Source organism: Sarcophilus harrisii, chromosome 2 (assembly GCF_902635505.1).
Source record: "Sarcophilus harrisii chromosome 2, mSarHar1.11, whole genome shotgun sequence".
In the NCBI taxonomy this organism is placed as follows: Eukaryota; Metazoa; Chordata; class Mammalia; order Dasyuromorphia; family Dasyuridae; genus Sarcophilus; species Sarcophilus harrisii.
Window position 1 is genome coordinate 130,681,256 of NC_045427.1, and position 14,557 is coordinate 130,695,812.

Below are 14,557 nucleotides of genomic sequence, written 5' to 3' on the forward strand. Positions count from 1 at the left end.
TTTCTGCCTGACTACTTTTGCTCTGTTCCCAATACTTAGATCACTGTACCTTGTTCCCTACTGAATTCCTCCTCATCCTTAAAAGCCAAACCAAATGTCACTGTATTCTTTAACTCTTATTCTGTCTCCATGTCCCTTCCCAGGAAATAATGGTGTTTTCCTCCTGGAAAGAAGTCAGGAAACAAGTCTTATTAAAGCACCTACTATGAGCCAAGGACTGTACTAATCACTTACAAATATACTCTTACTTGATCTTTACAACAACCCCAAGAAGTAGGGTTACTGTTAGTATTATTCCCATTTTATAGCTGAGGAAATTGAGGTGGGGAGCATTTAAGTGCCTTGGCCAGGGTACCATTTCAGTGGAATTATGTCACATCCTGTTTTATAGTTAGTTAAGCTTATGTAGACACTAAGAAATACGGGAATAGGGACTGTGTTTTTTCAGAACTTGATCCTCCTCTGGGGCTCTTCCTGGTATCCTAGGATCACAGCTGCAGAGATGGAAAGACCCTCAGGGGCCATTTAATGCAACTTCATCTAACAAATGAGGAAACTGAGCATCAGAAATTGAAATTTGAACCTGGAATAGTTTGCCACGTTGGATCCAAGAAATGTGTTTTCTGGACTGAGCTGGCAAATGGTGACAAGGTTAGCCTCTTGTATCAGTCTCAGACCCAATGCTTCTACCTTGCTTTCCTCCTCTTTGGCAGAGCAAGACATGAGATATTATGCCTTATGGCTTAGCTACGTGACAACCCAACGATCTTATTTCCTTTCTTCTTTTTTCTGGAGCTGGATATAAACTTCTTGTATTAAACTTTGTATGTGTGTGTGAGAAAAAGTATTTAATATACCTTATATCTCACTAAAATGGGAGAGAAGGGATAGAAAAATGACAGAGATTTTAACCAAGAGCCCCAAATCTTAAAAAAGGCAAAAGATCGAGCTTTGGATTCTGTGAAACTTTAGAAAGTTACTCTCTAAGCATGGAAGCACATAATTGGAAAAAACTGAGCTCTATGGAGATTAAGTGATTTGCTATAGCCCAGGGATTCAGCTCCAGATCTGCTGCCCAGTTTGGGGCTCTTTCAAACACAACAAAATGGACAGAACAACAGATAATGGATAAAAAGCAAAAATCTGATGAAGGGAAAGATTCCCATAAATATGATATTCCTCATTATTTCTATAAATAAAGCAAAGGGTCCTATTTGACAATTTTTTTGGATCTTAAGATGAAAATTGTAATGAAAAAAACAATATAACATAATAATAAACCAAGTGAAAGGTCAGAGTCTCCTTAGAAGCAAGTCATCAAATCAAATATGATTAGGTTATAATACATGTGCATATCTGTCAGCTGGTGCTATAAAGTCTTTTACTATATTTGAATCATAATTTTATGGTTAATCATCAATAATGATTTGACAGTGTGGTCAGTGATTGCAAAGACAATTTCAAAGATTTCAGAACTGTGAGTCTTTGGATAATTTGATGTCTCTAAGGAAATCCCATTTTAAGCATCTACAACTGCATTCATATGCACACACACATTTAAAAAGTTATATTGGGATTTTTATAAAAATCTTTGTACATATGAGTCTTTCCCTCCTCTTTGATTGTTTTAGAGTATAGACATAACAGTAATATTACTGAGTTAAAGATTATGAACAGTTTGGGAATATTTTATTTGGGAGTTGGGGCATGGGAAAGACAGAGGAGAGGAAAAGGGTTTAAAGGAAATTCGTTTTTAAAATGTTTAAATTGTTTTTAAATTTAAAAGATATAAATGCATGTATATGTGGAGCCTTATTTTTTACATTATAAAAAAGGATGCCTTTATAGAGATAAGTTAAATTAAAATATAATTTGATTTACAACAAAATGTACACACAGCTTTTCACAAATATGCCTACTCTAAAGACTTGAATTAGATTAGTATGTAAATGGAGCTTCCAAAAACTAAGTAAAAATCTGGGCTAGAAATTATTTATTTGTAGAGTTTGGAAAATACTTTGAAACATTCATTACCAACAGATTCTTCTTGTGCAGACTCTGAAACTCTGTCCCTCTATAACAGCAATCAAAGCTTTGCACCCCCAAACAAAGCAGGCAATAATAACATTCTATTCTTCAACTTCATGTCTACCTCCAACAAAAACACTTATAGATTTTAAATACAGATTTTAAATATTTAAATAAAATAGATTTAAATATAAATAAATAATTTAAATTAAATAAATAAATAAGTGGATAAGGGAGAAAGAAAAGGTATTTTTTTATTTGTACTGTTTAAAAATGAACAGGTCTTTAAGAACTATAGTTTATCTTTAACAATTGCTCATTATTTTTAAAATAAAATTTACAGATATCTTTTGCTTTTCTGACCTCTACATTTTCCAGTGTATCTTTCTTCCTAGCCTCCCTCAGAGAATCATCCCTTATAACATTGAGTTTTTAAAAAGTTGGGGATGGAATATAATGTAATATTATTATTCTTTAAGAAATGATCGGCAGGCTGATTTCAGGAAGGCCTGGAGAGACTTACATATGAATTGATGCCAAGTGAAATGAGCATTATACATGGCAACAAGATTATGTGATGATCAATTCTGAAGGATGTAGCTCTTTTCAACAATGAGGTAATGCAAGCCAGTTCCAAAAGACTTGTGATGGAGAGAGCCACCTGCATCCAGAGAGAGGTTGTGGGGACTATGGATCACAACATAATTTTTTCACCTTTGTTGCTGTTGTTGGCTTGCTTGTTTTTTCTTTCTCATTTTTCCCCTTTTGATCTGATTTTTCTTGACATGACAAATATGGAAAAATATATAGAAGAAATGTACACATTTAACCTATATTGGATTACTATATTGGATTATATTGCTGTCTAGAGGGAGGGAGGAAGGAAAGGAGAAAAAATTGGAACACAAGCTTTTGCAAGAGTGAATGTTGAAAATTATCTTTGCATGTATTTTTTCCAAAATAAAAACCTGTTATTATAAAAATAAAACAAAAGAAAAAGGTTGGGGAGTGGGATCAGAAAAGATTGACAAAACTATGCTTGGTCATTATAATTTCATAGCTTTCAGGTTTGATTGCTCTGTTATTCTTGCCATTTACATCGTGGCAATGTATTTGTTTGTTCTTGAGGCAACTGGAGTTGTGATTTGTGCAGGATTGCACAGCTAGTAAGTGTCTGAGGCTGGCTTTGAGTTTCTCCTGACTCTGGGGCTGGTGCCCTACCCAATATGCCACCTGGTTGCCCCATGGTAATGTATTGTTGTTGTCCTTCATAATCAAAGAGGACCAAAATGACATTATCATGTCAGGGGTCAAGAAACAGTATATTCTATTATAGCTGCTCAGAAGACTCCTTCCCAGGTCACACAAAAATGGACCGAATTAACATTTGGTTTCTTTTGAGCTACTCATAGAGCACAGTGCCTTCTTTGATGGAAGCTCACCATCCTGTGCCAGTCTCCCATGTCTCACAACTGGTACCAGAGTTCTTCAGAAGGACCTTGAGAGTGTCCTTGTATGACTTCTTTTGAGTGCTCTGTGACTGTCTGCCTTGTGTGAGGTCTCCGTAGTCCCAAAAGACTATTATTTTTTAGGCAAATATACATGTGGCATTTAAGCAACATGACCAGCCCATTGGAGAGACTTACATGAACTGATTCTGAGTGAAATGAGCAGAACCAGATCATTATACACTTCAACAACAATACTATATGACGATCAATTCTGATGGAAGTGGCCATCTTTGGCAATGAGAGGATCTAAATCAGTTCCAATTGTTCAGTGATGAACAGAACCAGCTACACCCAGAGAAAGAACAATGGGAAATGAATGTGGACCGACACAGCATTTCCATTCTTTCTGTTATTATTTGCTTGCATTTTTGTTTTTCTTCCCAGCTTATTTTTTATCTTCTTTCAAAATCCGATTTTTCTTGTGTAGCAAGATAACTGTATAAATATGTATACATATATTGTATTTAACATATACTTTAACATGTTTAATATGTATGGGACTACCTGGCACCTAGGGGAGGGGGTGGGGGAAAGGAGGGGAAAAGTTGGAACAGAAGTTTTTGCCAGGGTCAGTGTTGAAAAATTACCCATGCATATATCTTGTAAATAAAAAGCTATAATTAAAAAACAAATAAACAAACAAATATGACCAGTCCATTCTCTCTACAATAGGGTTTGAATGCTTGGCAGTTTAAGCCCAAAAAAGGACTTCGATGTCTGGTACCTTCTCCTGCCAGGAGATCTTCAGATTCAAATGGAAGAGACTTCCGTTTCCTAGCATGGTTTCACAGTATACAACAATGACATCAACAGAACGGCTCAGGAGACCTTCAGTCTGGTAGTCAGTCTAATACCTCTTCCCTCCCACACTTTCCTGAAGGGTCTCCCAAATACTAAACTAGCTCTATCAGTGTGTGGGTGCCAGCCTCATCACCTATGTCTGGATGCATACTGTCCAGGTAAGGGAGCTTATCTGTAACATTGAACATTTCTCCATTTGCTGTAACTGATGGTTCCACATATGAATGTGGAGTGCTGACTGAGGAAGGACCTGTTTTCCTGGTGTTGTCAGGGCAAAAGTAGAGAATCATTTCATACTTTGTTCATCTCAGCTTCATTTGGAGGCTGCATTGAGTATATAACCATTGGTGAATAAAAATTGTACATCAGTCCTTCTCCACCTTAGTCTTGACCTGTAGCCTTTTCAAGTTAAATAATTTACCACTGGCATGGTAGCTCCCTTGATGCATTTTTGTCCTCAGTGAAGGCATTTGACATTGCTAAAAGTATTGGGCTAAAAAGTGCAGGAGCGAGCATGCAGCCCTATTTCACTCCACTGGCAACTGGAGAAGCTCAAGAGCATCATCAATCTCTCCAAACCAGAACCATGCTTATTAGCTTATTAGGGAGAACTCTGGCAAGAATCTTACCAGCAACAACTGAGAGAGAGAGAGAGAAAGAGAAAGAGAGAGAGAGAGAGAGAGAGAGAGAGAGAGAGAGAGAGAGAGAGAGAGAGAGAGAGAGAGACCCTTTCATGGAACAACTTATTTCCTTCTCCCCTTTTTAATTTATTAAATTTAACAAATTAATTTAACAAATTAAAAAGGGGTGGAGGTGGGAAGAGACCAATAAAACTATTCTTGGCCATAATTTCATAATTTTAAAGTTTGATTGCTCTGTTACAGTTCTTTCCATTATATTGTAGCAATGTATACAGTACATTGTTCCCCAGCTCTGCTTATTTTATATCAATTCATATAAGACCTACTATGCTCCTTTACATTCATCCTCTTCATTTTTTATTATAGCATAGTAAAGTTCCATTACATTCATGTACAACTCATTTAGTCATTTCCCAATCAATGGGCATTCACTTTGCTTCTCTTTCTTTGCTATTCCAACATGTGTTACATTAAATAATTTGGTATGTATGGATCCTTTATTTTATAACTGATCTCCCTGGATATAGTGGTAGAATCTGGTGGTTAAAAAATGTACATTTTAGTCACTTTTTTCTCATAATTTCCAAGAGATCAGTTAACAGCACCATTAATAATGCATTAGAGTGCTCATCTTTCAATGATCTTTTCTACATTGATTATTCTCAAATTTTATTGTCTTTGACATTATTTGTGAATGACATGAAAACTCAAAGAATAAGTTACTATTTTGAAGCAATTTAAGGTTCACAAAGTATTTTCTTCACAACTTAGCAAGGTAGATAGTACAAGTTTCATTTCTTCCATTTTACAGAGGATGAAACCAAGGCAGTAAGTGACTGAATCAGAATTACACAACAAGTAAATATTAGAACTGAGAGTAGAACTAACTCAGTTGCTTGAATCTGATACAATATTTTTTCCATTACCTCCTGTTGGTCTACTGAAGTGGAAATTAAGTAGAGGAGAGGAAAAAAAACAAAGAACTAGAGAGATGAAAATATAGTGATAAAGGGGGATGAGGAAAGCCTTGAAGGAAAGGAGGTTGGGTATTGAGAAATTAGGGCAGTATTAATGGTTCTTTGATACAACATCTGGGTAAAAGCCAAAGGATGCTCATCATCTCCATATGGTGATGAACAGCAGCTGTATCAAGCAATCAGATATTTGTGTTCCTTTCTCCCTTTGAAACTCTTGTGAAGTCCAAGCATCCTTGGAACCTCTTTGGACTATGTTTGGACTGCTATAGGCTAATGAGACCTGATCTGGAGTGTGGCTAACACAAAGACATGTATGGGGAGACAGCCTTGGAGACACTGCTTTGGCAACAAGAGGGAACAACCAGAACTAAAGTTTCATTGAAAGAGCTCAGAATCTCTAAGGGAGCCATAATAGGGAAGCTAAGCGACAGTGATGGCCCTTTGGGAGACATCATGATATAATAGAAGTAACCCCAGGTTATTGAGGGGGTTGAATGAAATAGTCTCTGATTATAGCTTTGAGCGCTGTCCCATTAGTAAGAGCTGTAGATTACAAGACTCATAGATTCTGAAAGCTGGAAGATGAAAGGATTCCCTAGAATCAGTTACAGGAGGATCTTATACTAATGAACTACACCTAAGTCCAAAGGCCTTTCCCAAAAGATATCTCTGTGAGTCATGATCTCTAATCTGAGAAACACTCCTTATGGATTGGACTAAATGGTTGCTGAGTTCCCTTCCAATGCTCAGTTTCTGTAATTCCTAAAGGCAAGATATATATTACCTTTTTCTCTTTAATGTGGACTTCAATTCTTCCCTTCCTCCTTTTCCTTCCTTTTTTTTTTTTCTTCTTCCCCTCCCTCTGTCCCTGTATCTATGTCTTCTCTCTTGGTTTCTCAGTCTCTTGATCTCTATCTCTCTGGCTTTCTCTTCCTCTCTCCCTCTGTCTGTCTCTGTCTTTCTCTGTTCTGTCTCCCCATCTCTCTCTCTCTCTCTCTCTCTCTCTCTCTCTCTCTCTCTCTCTCTCTCTCTCTCTCTCTCTCTCTCCTTTCCTTTCCTTTCCCTTCCCTTTTTCCTCTCCTTCTCCCTCTAGTCATACATTTCAGTACATGGAAGGTTAGGTTGCAGTTCTCTAATTAAGTACACTAACTTTTGCATAGGCATTATTTGTGAAAGTATTAGCATTGATGTAATTATGAAACTATCAAAGTATTGAAGTCTTCTTTTAATCTCTAACCCTTTCCCCCTAGTTTGGAGTTGATTTTGACTGTAAGCAGTTAATGTCCTTAACTGCACACAGAAAGCTGATTCTGAAATTATTCCCATATAAGTTAGCAGCTGTTTCCTGCTGCCAAAAGAATCTGTTTGGAATTTTTGTTGGGGGGTAAGGGATGGGAAAGGAAGCAGATAACTGGTACTCAACATGTCCAGTATATTCTGACTCTTTATCAAAAAATTAATGATACACAGGAATCCTATTTCTAAATCCAAAACCTTATTTTTAAATTTATTTTTCATATCTTCCAATGCTCTCCTTTATAATAAAGTCAGTGGTCACTGAGAAATTTGATTTGGTTTGGAAAATACTGTCAAATTTTTCATAGAATTTATCAGCTTCTTCCTCTTTGACAAGATGGTACTTCCACTCACCACAGGCACAATGAGGGGAGATTAGCACATGTTCCTACAACATGATGCCCCTTTCTCCCTTTGGTAACATGATCAAACAAACTCTCCAAACTCCTCTATTCAGCTCTCTGAACTTGTGGATTTTCCTTCCACTTTAAGTACAATATTTTCAAATCTTCTAGTTTTATATATAATGAGAATATCAACATGAATGGGGTTCACTTCCTTCCAGAAGCCCATCAATTATTGGGCAAAGATTTCATATTTAAAATGTATCTGCAGTTCGTTTTTATAGACTGATAACAAGCTGGATTATTCTTAGTAAATTCCCTCCTCTCCTGGGTTAAGCTAACCTCTATTTATCTTAGTTTTCTCATCTGCAAAATGGGGATAATTAGAGAATCTACCTCCCAGGGTTGTTGTGAAGCTAAAATGAAATAATATGTGAAAAGTGCTGTGTAAACCTTAAAATATTACATAAATGCTAGCTATTATTAATATCTTCCTCTTTTAATCCATTTTATCTACTGCTTCCCAGTATACTGGCATTCAAAGGCTGCCACAGTGGGATTCCAAGCTGCTTTTACAGTCTTGTCACACCCCAGGTTCTGGCCACCTTCTTCATGAAGATTATTAGTTTAAATGAACCCAATCTTCCCTTCAAACCCTTCTCATGCTACTCAGAATCTACATCAGTTTATTTACTATACTTACAGAACAAAAGATCATTGAAAGAAAGGTTCATTTTTGGGGGGTCAATTAAAAACTCCTCTCATATTTAAAAAGAGACTTGTAAAGACCAGAAGCTCAATCTATTTTTTTCCTAAACTAATGAATGAATGAATACAATTAGCTTCAAAATAAATATGAATATTATCTTCCTGAGGAGTGTTCCCTCCTCATCTGGGGAGCTTTGAGAAAAAAAAAGAGAGAAACAACATCTGTTAGTGTTTTTCTGGGTAGAAGTGGATTTTAAATAGCTCTTGCTCTCTCTGAACCATAAGAATCTAATTAAGGGCTTCCTTTTTGAGGAGAGGTGTTCTTATTCCTTTTGTTCTCTCCCCATTCCCTTCTTACATCTCCTAAAGGAAGAGTACTCAGTATAGTTTGGTTTGGGGAGCAAAAAAATCTATGAAAAAATTATAAAGGAAGGAACTTGTGTTGGATGACAAGAGTGCTAGATTTTATTTTGTCATTCATTTAAATAAACATATATAAGTGCCCACCATATGTATAATGCGCTGTTGGAAGCTGCTGGAAGAAACATAAAAATCAAGAAAATGACTATTCTTGACGAGACAAGATGGGAACACATAGTAAAACAAACCACAAATCAGAATCCAAGAATATAAAGGGAGTTATAAAGAACTGGAAGATCAGAGAAGAAGAAATCTCTTCCACCTGAGGAAATCACTTCATTGAGGAAATGACATTAGATCTGGATCTTGAAGAATAGATGATGTCAACAGGTGGAGATTGGCAAGGAAATGAGGTCATTCTATGTAATAAGCAATGTGGACAAGGGTGTTAATGATTGAAAAGTTAAGACAGTCTCAGGTGATGGTGAGTAATTCAGATTTGTTAGAATATGGTGTAGATTAAAGGGAATAGGGTGAAGCAAAGTAAAGATTTTGGATTTATTCAACAGGCAGCCAGGATCCATTGAAGTTTCTCAGGGACATGAGCAACATAATCGTATCTGGGGAATCAAAAAGTCCAGTATAGCAATAATGTATAGGATGGGCTGGAGGTGGCAAAGCTGGAGTGAGTTTGATTAAGTTTGATAATGAAAATATAAAAATCTCCAAGTTTGTCTCAGGTTCTATTTGATTGGCTTCTAAATAAAGTGAAATGAAATGCTTGCAAAGACTCCCCAAAATGGGGTACTTAAGGCATATGTACATATTTCAGGATGGGGAAGAGCCAGTGAAAAGACAATCAAATATTAAAACTAAGTCAATATGAGGGGGAGAGAGAGAGAGAGAGAGAAATTGAGAATGTGAGTGTATGATATAGTCAGAACTAGCCTTTAGGAAAAATCACTTTTGCAGCTGATTGAAAATGAAACTGGGCGAGAAGTGTCTTGAGGCAAAGAGATCAATGAAAATACCATTGTAAAATGTTCTAGGCTAGAAGTAATGAGCACCGGTACCAGGGTGATGGTTGCATAAGTGAAGAGGACATGGATGGACACAAATGGAAGATGCTGTGAAGACAGGAAGGGTGAGATTTGGATATGCAGGATGAGTATGAGTGAGTTGATGAGGAGGACACAGAGGTTACCACATGAGCCTGGATAATGATGGAGCTTTTGACACAAGGGTGTCAAATAGAAATTGGAACTGCTAATCTATATATAAGGGTCCTTGTGGACCATATAGTGACTTAGTTTTAATGTTTGATTTATCTTGGTTTTTTTTGATTTTTAATTAAATATTTCTCAATCATTTTAACTTTGCTTGGGCAGCATGACGGTAATAGAGAAACTGGAAAGAGGATAAGATTTAGGGGGAAAGATGAGCTTTGCTTTGGAGATACTGAGCTTGCTATGTCTATGGATCACAGACTTTGAGGTGCCCAAAGGAGCCGGTCATGTGGGACTGACACTCAGGAGAGAGATCAGAGCTGAATATATTGATGTGGAAAGCATCTGGATGGAAGTAATCATGGAACCTATGAGTGGTGATGAGTTTCCCTATTCCCTACCCTCCAGGACTTCAAACAGTATCTTGCATAGTGAAGGAGCTTAATAGAGTTTTGTTAAATAAATGAGTGCATACAATGAGAATGAAAAGGAAAGATAAATGTTATTCCTACAAGGAACTTTCTTCATCTGAGGAACTTTGAGAAAGAGAAACACATTTGTTGGATCTCTTTTGGGCAGAGATGGTATAGAGGGAGAATTAAAGAGGGCTCAAGACAGAGGTCTGGGAGGGGGAGGTAAAATGGAGGTACAGAATACAGTAGGTGCAGTATTCATGCTGAAAAGTACAGATTGCTGGTATCTGATGGGGTACCACAGAACTCCTATCACCAAGCTGACTTCTAAGTTCTCTTTGTTGCATATCCTGGAACCACCAAGATTTTCACTACCTGCTTCTATAATTCTGCTTTCTGAAAATAACAATAAGTTCACATACATATCTTAAATACATTATCTTATTTGAGCATCACAACAAATTTATGAGATAGATATTAATAAACTCATTTCACAGCAAACGGTGGACACAGAGGCTAAGAAAGGTTAAGTGCTCACTAGCTCATGGTCATACAGCAAATAAGTTTCCAAAACAGGACCTGAATTCAAGTTTTTCCAACATCAGTTCTAAGACTTTATCCATTAAGATATTAAGTAGGTATCACATATTTAAGTGAATGCATTACAAATGAGGCAAAGTTTATATAGCCATCTGAAAATTCAGACAGAACAGGCTTTGAAATTATATAGATAATGGTATGGAAGGGATAAATGTTAGACTCAAGGTTCAGAAAACTTAGGTTCAAATTCTGACTAGTCTTTACTTGCTATGTGACCTAGGACAGCTCACATCACCTTTCTGAATTTTAGCTTCAGCACCTGTAAAAAGAATGAGTCAGTCAAATGACAAGATTCATTATTTGTCTCTGCTAAGTGCTGGGAATAAAACGGGGGGAAAAAAGGTGAAAAGGCCCTTGAGGAATTTGCATTTCATCATGGAGGCAGAGGGTTACATGTTCATATAGGTATCTATATAAAACATAGCAATTTTGCATAATCTACCTATGAGGGTTTTGTGAAGAAATGTGGTCTAAGAGCTATAGAAAACATTGCTCTAAAGGTTATTATTGTTTTCACAAATACAGAGATTTGAAGGATTTTGAAACTGATTATATTGCTTTCTCCCCTAAAAGATGAAGGATTCTTCCTAGACTTCTGAAGAGTGTGGTGGCCAGAAGTTTCCCGTCCTCAGTCAAAAGTGTTTGAGAAACATTACTTCTGATTGTACTAATTCAAAGATTAAGAAAAATTAAGGAGGCACTCAATATGTCTTCCTTAAGACTAACTATTGATATACAAATATACACACATGTATATATGTATATATAACATATCTGTACATTTGTATGTACACATTGCATGTCTCTGTATGTACATATATACATAAATGTGTATATCTATTTATATAAGTTTGAGAACCATTACAGCTGCCTTGGGCTAACTCTTAGGGAGACACTCAATATATCTTCCTTATGAATAACTACTGATATATAAATAGATACACATGCATGTGTGTGCATAAAACATATATGGATATATGTTTGTATGTACATATTCAAATATTCTAGGGTTTTATCTGTCTCTGTATGCACATACATGTGTGTATATCTAGCTATAATAAGTTTGAGAGCTATTACTTCTGATCTGTGCTAATTCATAAGTTAAGGAAGATTAGGGAGGCATCCAATATGCCTTTCTTACACTAGCTACTGTTTTATCTGTGTGAATAAAATATTTATATACGTGTACATATAGACATGACATGTATCATTTACATATATATATGAATACATAAGTTTGAGAGTAATTAGTTCTGACTTGGGCAAATTTACTGGTGAAGGAAAATTAGAGGCACTCAGTTTGTCTTTAATATTGGCTACTGTATTTATATGTTTTATATACAAATATATGTGTATGTACATAAATATCCATAACTAGATGCTGTATGAGACCTAGCCATAGGTCTAGGAATTGCTAGGGTTGCAAGTGTGGAAGAAGAGAAGGGAAATATGAATCCACAAGGAACACTACCTCCAGAGAGCTCAGGTTTCAGAGAATAATTGCTTTCACAGAAACTAATAGGATTTACCCCTGAGGAGAATGAAAAACTTAAGGGATGTGCCAAAACTAGAAGCAATCAATATAGCTTAATAATGGAATATGCTGGATACCCCATAAATGTAAAAAAAAAAAAATCTGTTCTGAGCAGCTAGGAAAATAAAATACAGATGCTAATGCATTTGGACAAGGACAAGCTCAATTACCTGCTAAGACGGTAACAAAGGTCCTTGGGGAAAAGAAGAGAATAGAATCATTTTTGTAATTGTTTTAAATACATGTTAATAAAATGCCCATCACATTTCTAGAAGTGCATTGATGAAATACCAAATGCATCCAGGAAGAAAGAGCCAGAAAAGTTAGGCTTTGGTTCCCATTCGGAGTAGTTGTGTGAGCTAAGTTAAGAACCTCTCTGAGTCTCAGTGTTCTGATCTGTCTAATGGAGAAATAAATAACTTATGTACCATAGCTTATTGCTATGAGAATTAAATGAGATTATCTATGTCAGGGGTCTTCAAACTACAGCCGGCTGCCAGATGCAGCAGCTGAGGACTATTATCCCCTTCACCCTATGAAGTTTCTTTATTTAAAGGCCCACAAAACAAAGTTTTTGTTTTTACTATAGTCCGGCCCTCCAACAGTCTGAGGGACAGTGAACTGGCCCCCTATTTAAAAAGTTTGAGGACCCCTGATCTATGTGAAGTAATTTGTTAATGACACATAGCATAAAATTCTCCATAAATATCAGCTATTATGATGATGGTGGTGATAGCAGTTGATGATGATGATTGTTTAAAGACTAATTTATACTCAACAGAAAATTACAGTAAGAAAGTCAACTAATGAAGAATCTGCTTTTTTAAAAAAGTTGGCTAAGCTTTCTATTAGGAAAGGTAAAATAGAATAGTAAACACATTCTCATTTTCTCAACATGTCAGAAAGGAAGAACAATCTTAAAAAAAAAAAAAGGATTAACATTTTCAGAGAGGTACAAATAGGGCTTTAATAAGTGCATTTGCCAATTGTAATTATACAACTAGGTGATATACATATGTATTCACCATGAAAATAGTATGTCTCTTCAGGTAATATGGAAGCTCCTTACTAGCAGGAACTGTGTCTTTTTAACTTCTTGTGGCTTTTTTCCAATCTTGTCACTTCCCTCCCCTCCCTCTATGTCATGCTTACTACACAGGAACATAAGATGATTCCTCTTTGAATGATTGAACAGATACACTGTTGTATGTGGATTCTCGCTGAATTTCATCCTAATAAAGATTTCATTGATTATTTTCTGATACTTTACCCATAAACTCTAAAACCGCATTAGTCCATATTATTAATCATATATAGAAATATACCTGCCAGATCGATCCATCATCAAGTGGGTTAAAACAGGTCAAAATATATAACCTGATTTTGTTATAACAGCTGGAGGTAAACTGAGTCACTACTAGGCAGGAAGATCCCTAACATTCATTAGTAGAATTAAACATGAATATAAAAGCATGTCAGCATATTCATATTTTTGTTATCTTATAAACTGTTTTCAAGATATTACGAAACACCCTATTTTCCAGAGCTAAGGCCCAGCAAGAAAGCTGTGCTCTGAGCTTGGTACAACAATAATCCTTTGTGCTCACCAACTGATCCCACTCCTAGCAAAGTTCCAGAATTATTTCATATAATTATTGTATTGCTTGGATCAGTATGAGGTGTTCTCGGAGCTCAGACAAGCACCAATCAAGATCATGAAGTCCTGCTATGAATCAAATTTGTCTCATTGTTGCTGTTGGCCCAGGTCAGGGCTGCAGCTCACTGCATAGCCATGAGATCTTGCCACACTAAAGCGTGTCCTCCCATTAGGGGTAGGGCCCTGGCACGTGTGTCTTATCTGCCCCCTTCCTTGCAAGCTATTTTCCTCACTTTGAAATGAAACTGGCTCTGCTCATTCACAGGTTAGAGGCTGGTTTGCTTCAGGTGACATTATCAAAAATTACTATACAAAAATGATATACTAATGAAATGAGATAAAAAGACTCTAAGAAGAAATACAGATTGAGAAGGGAGGTTTTTGTTGATTCTAAGAAGAAATACAGATTGAGAAGGGAGATTTTTATTTGTTTATTTGTTTTTAAAATTGGGGAAAAAATA

General features: G+C 36.3%; 1 protein-coding gene across 4 annotated transcripts in view; it reads right to left on the bottom strand.

The window, feature by feature from the left end:
- SH2D4A (SH2 domain containing 4A) overlaps positions 1-14,557 on the bottom strand; it is a 112,638-nt gene that overhangs the window by 9,878 nt on the left and 88,203 nt on the right. The gene's annotated exons all lie outside the window — the stretch shown is intronic.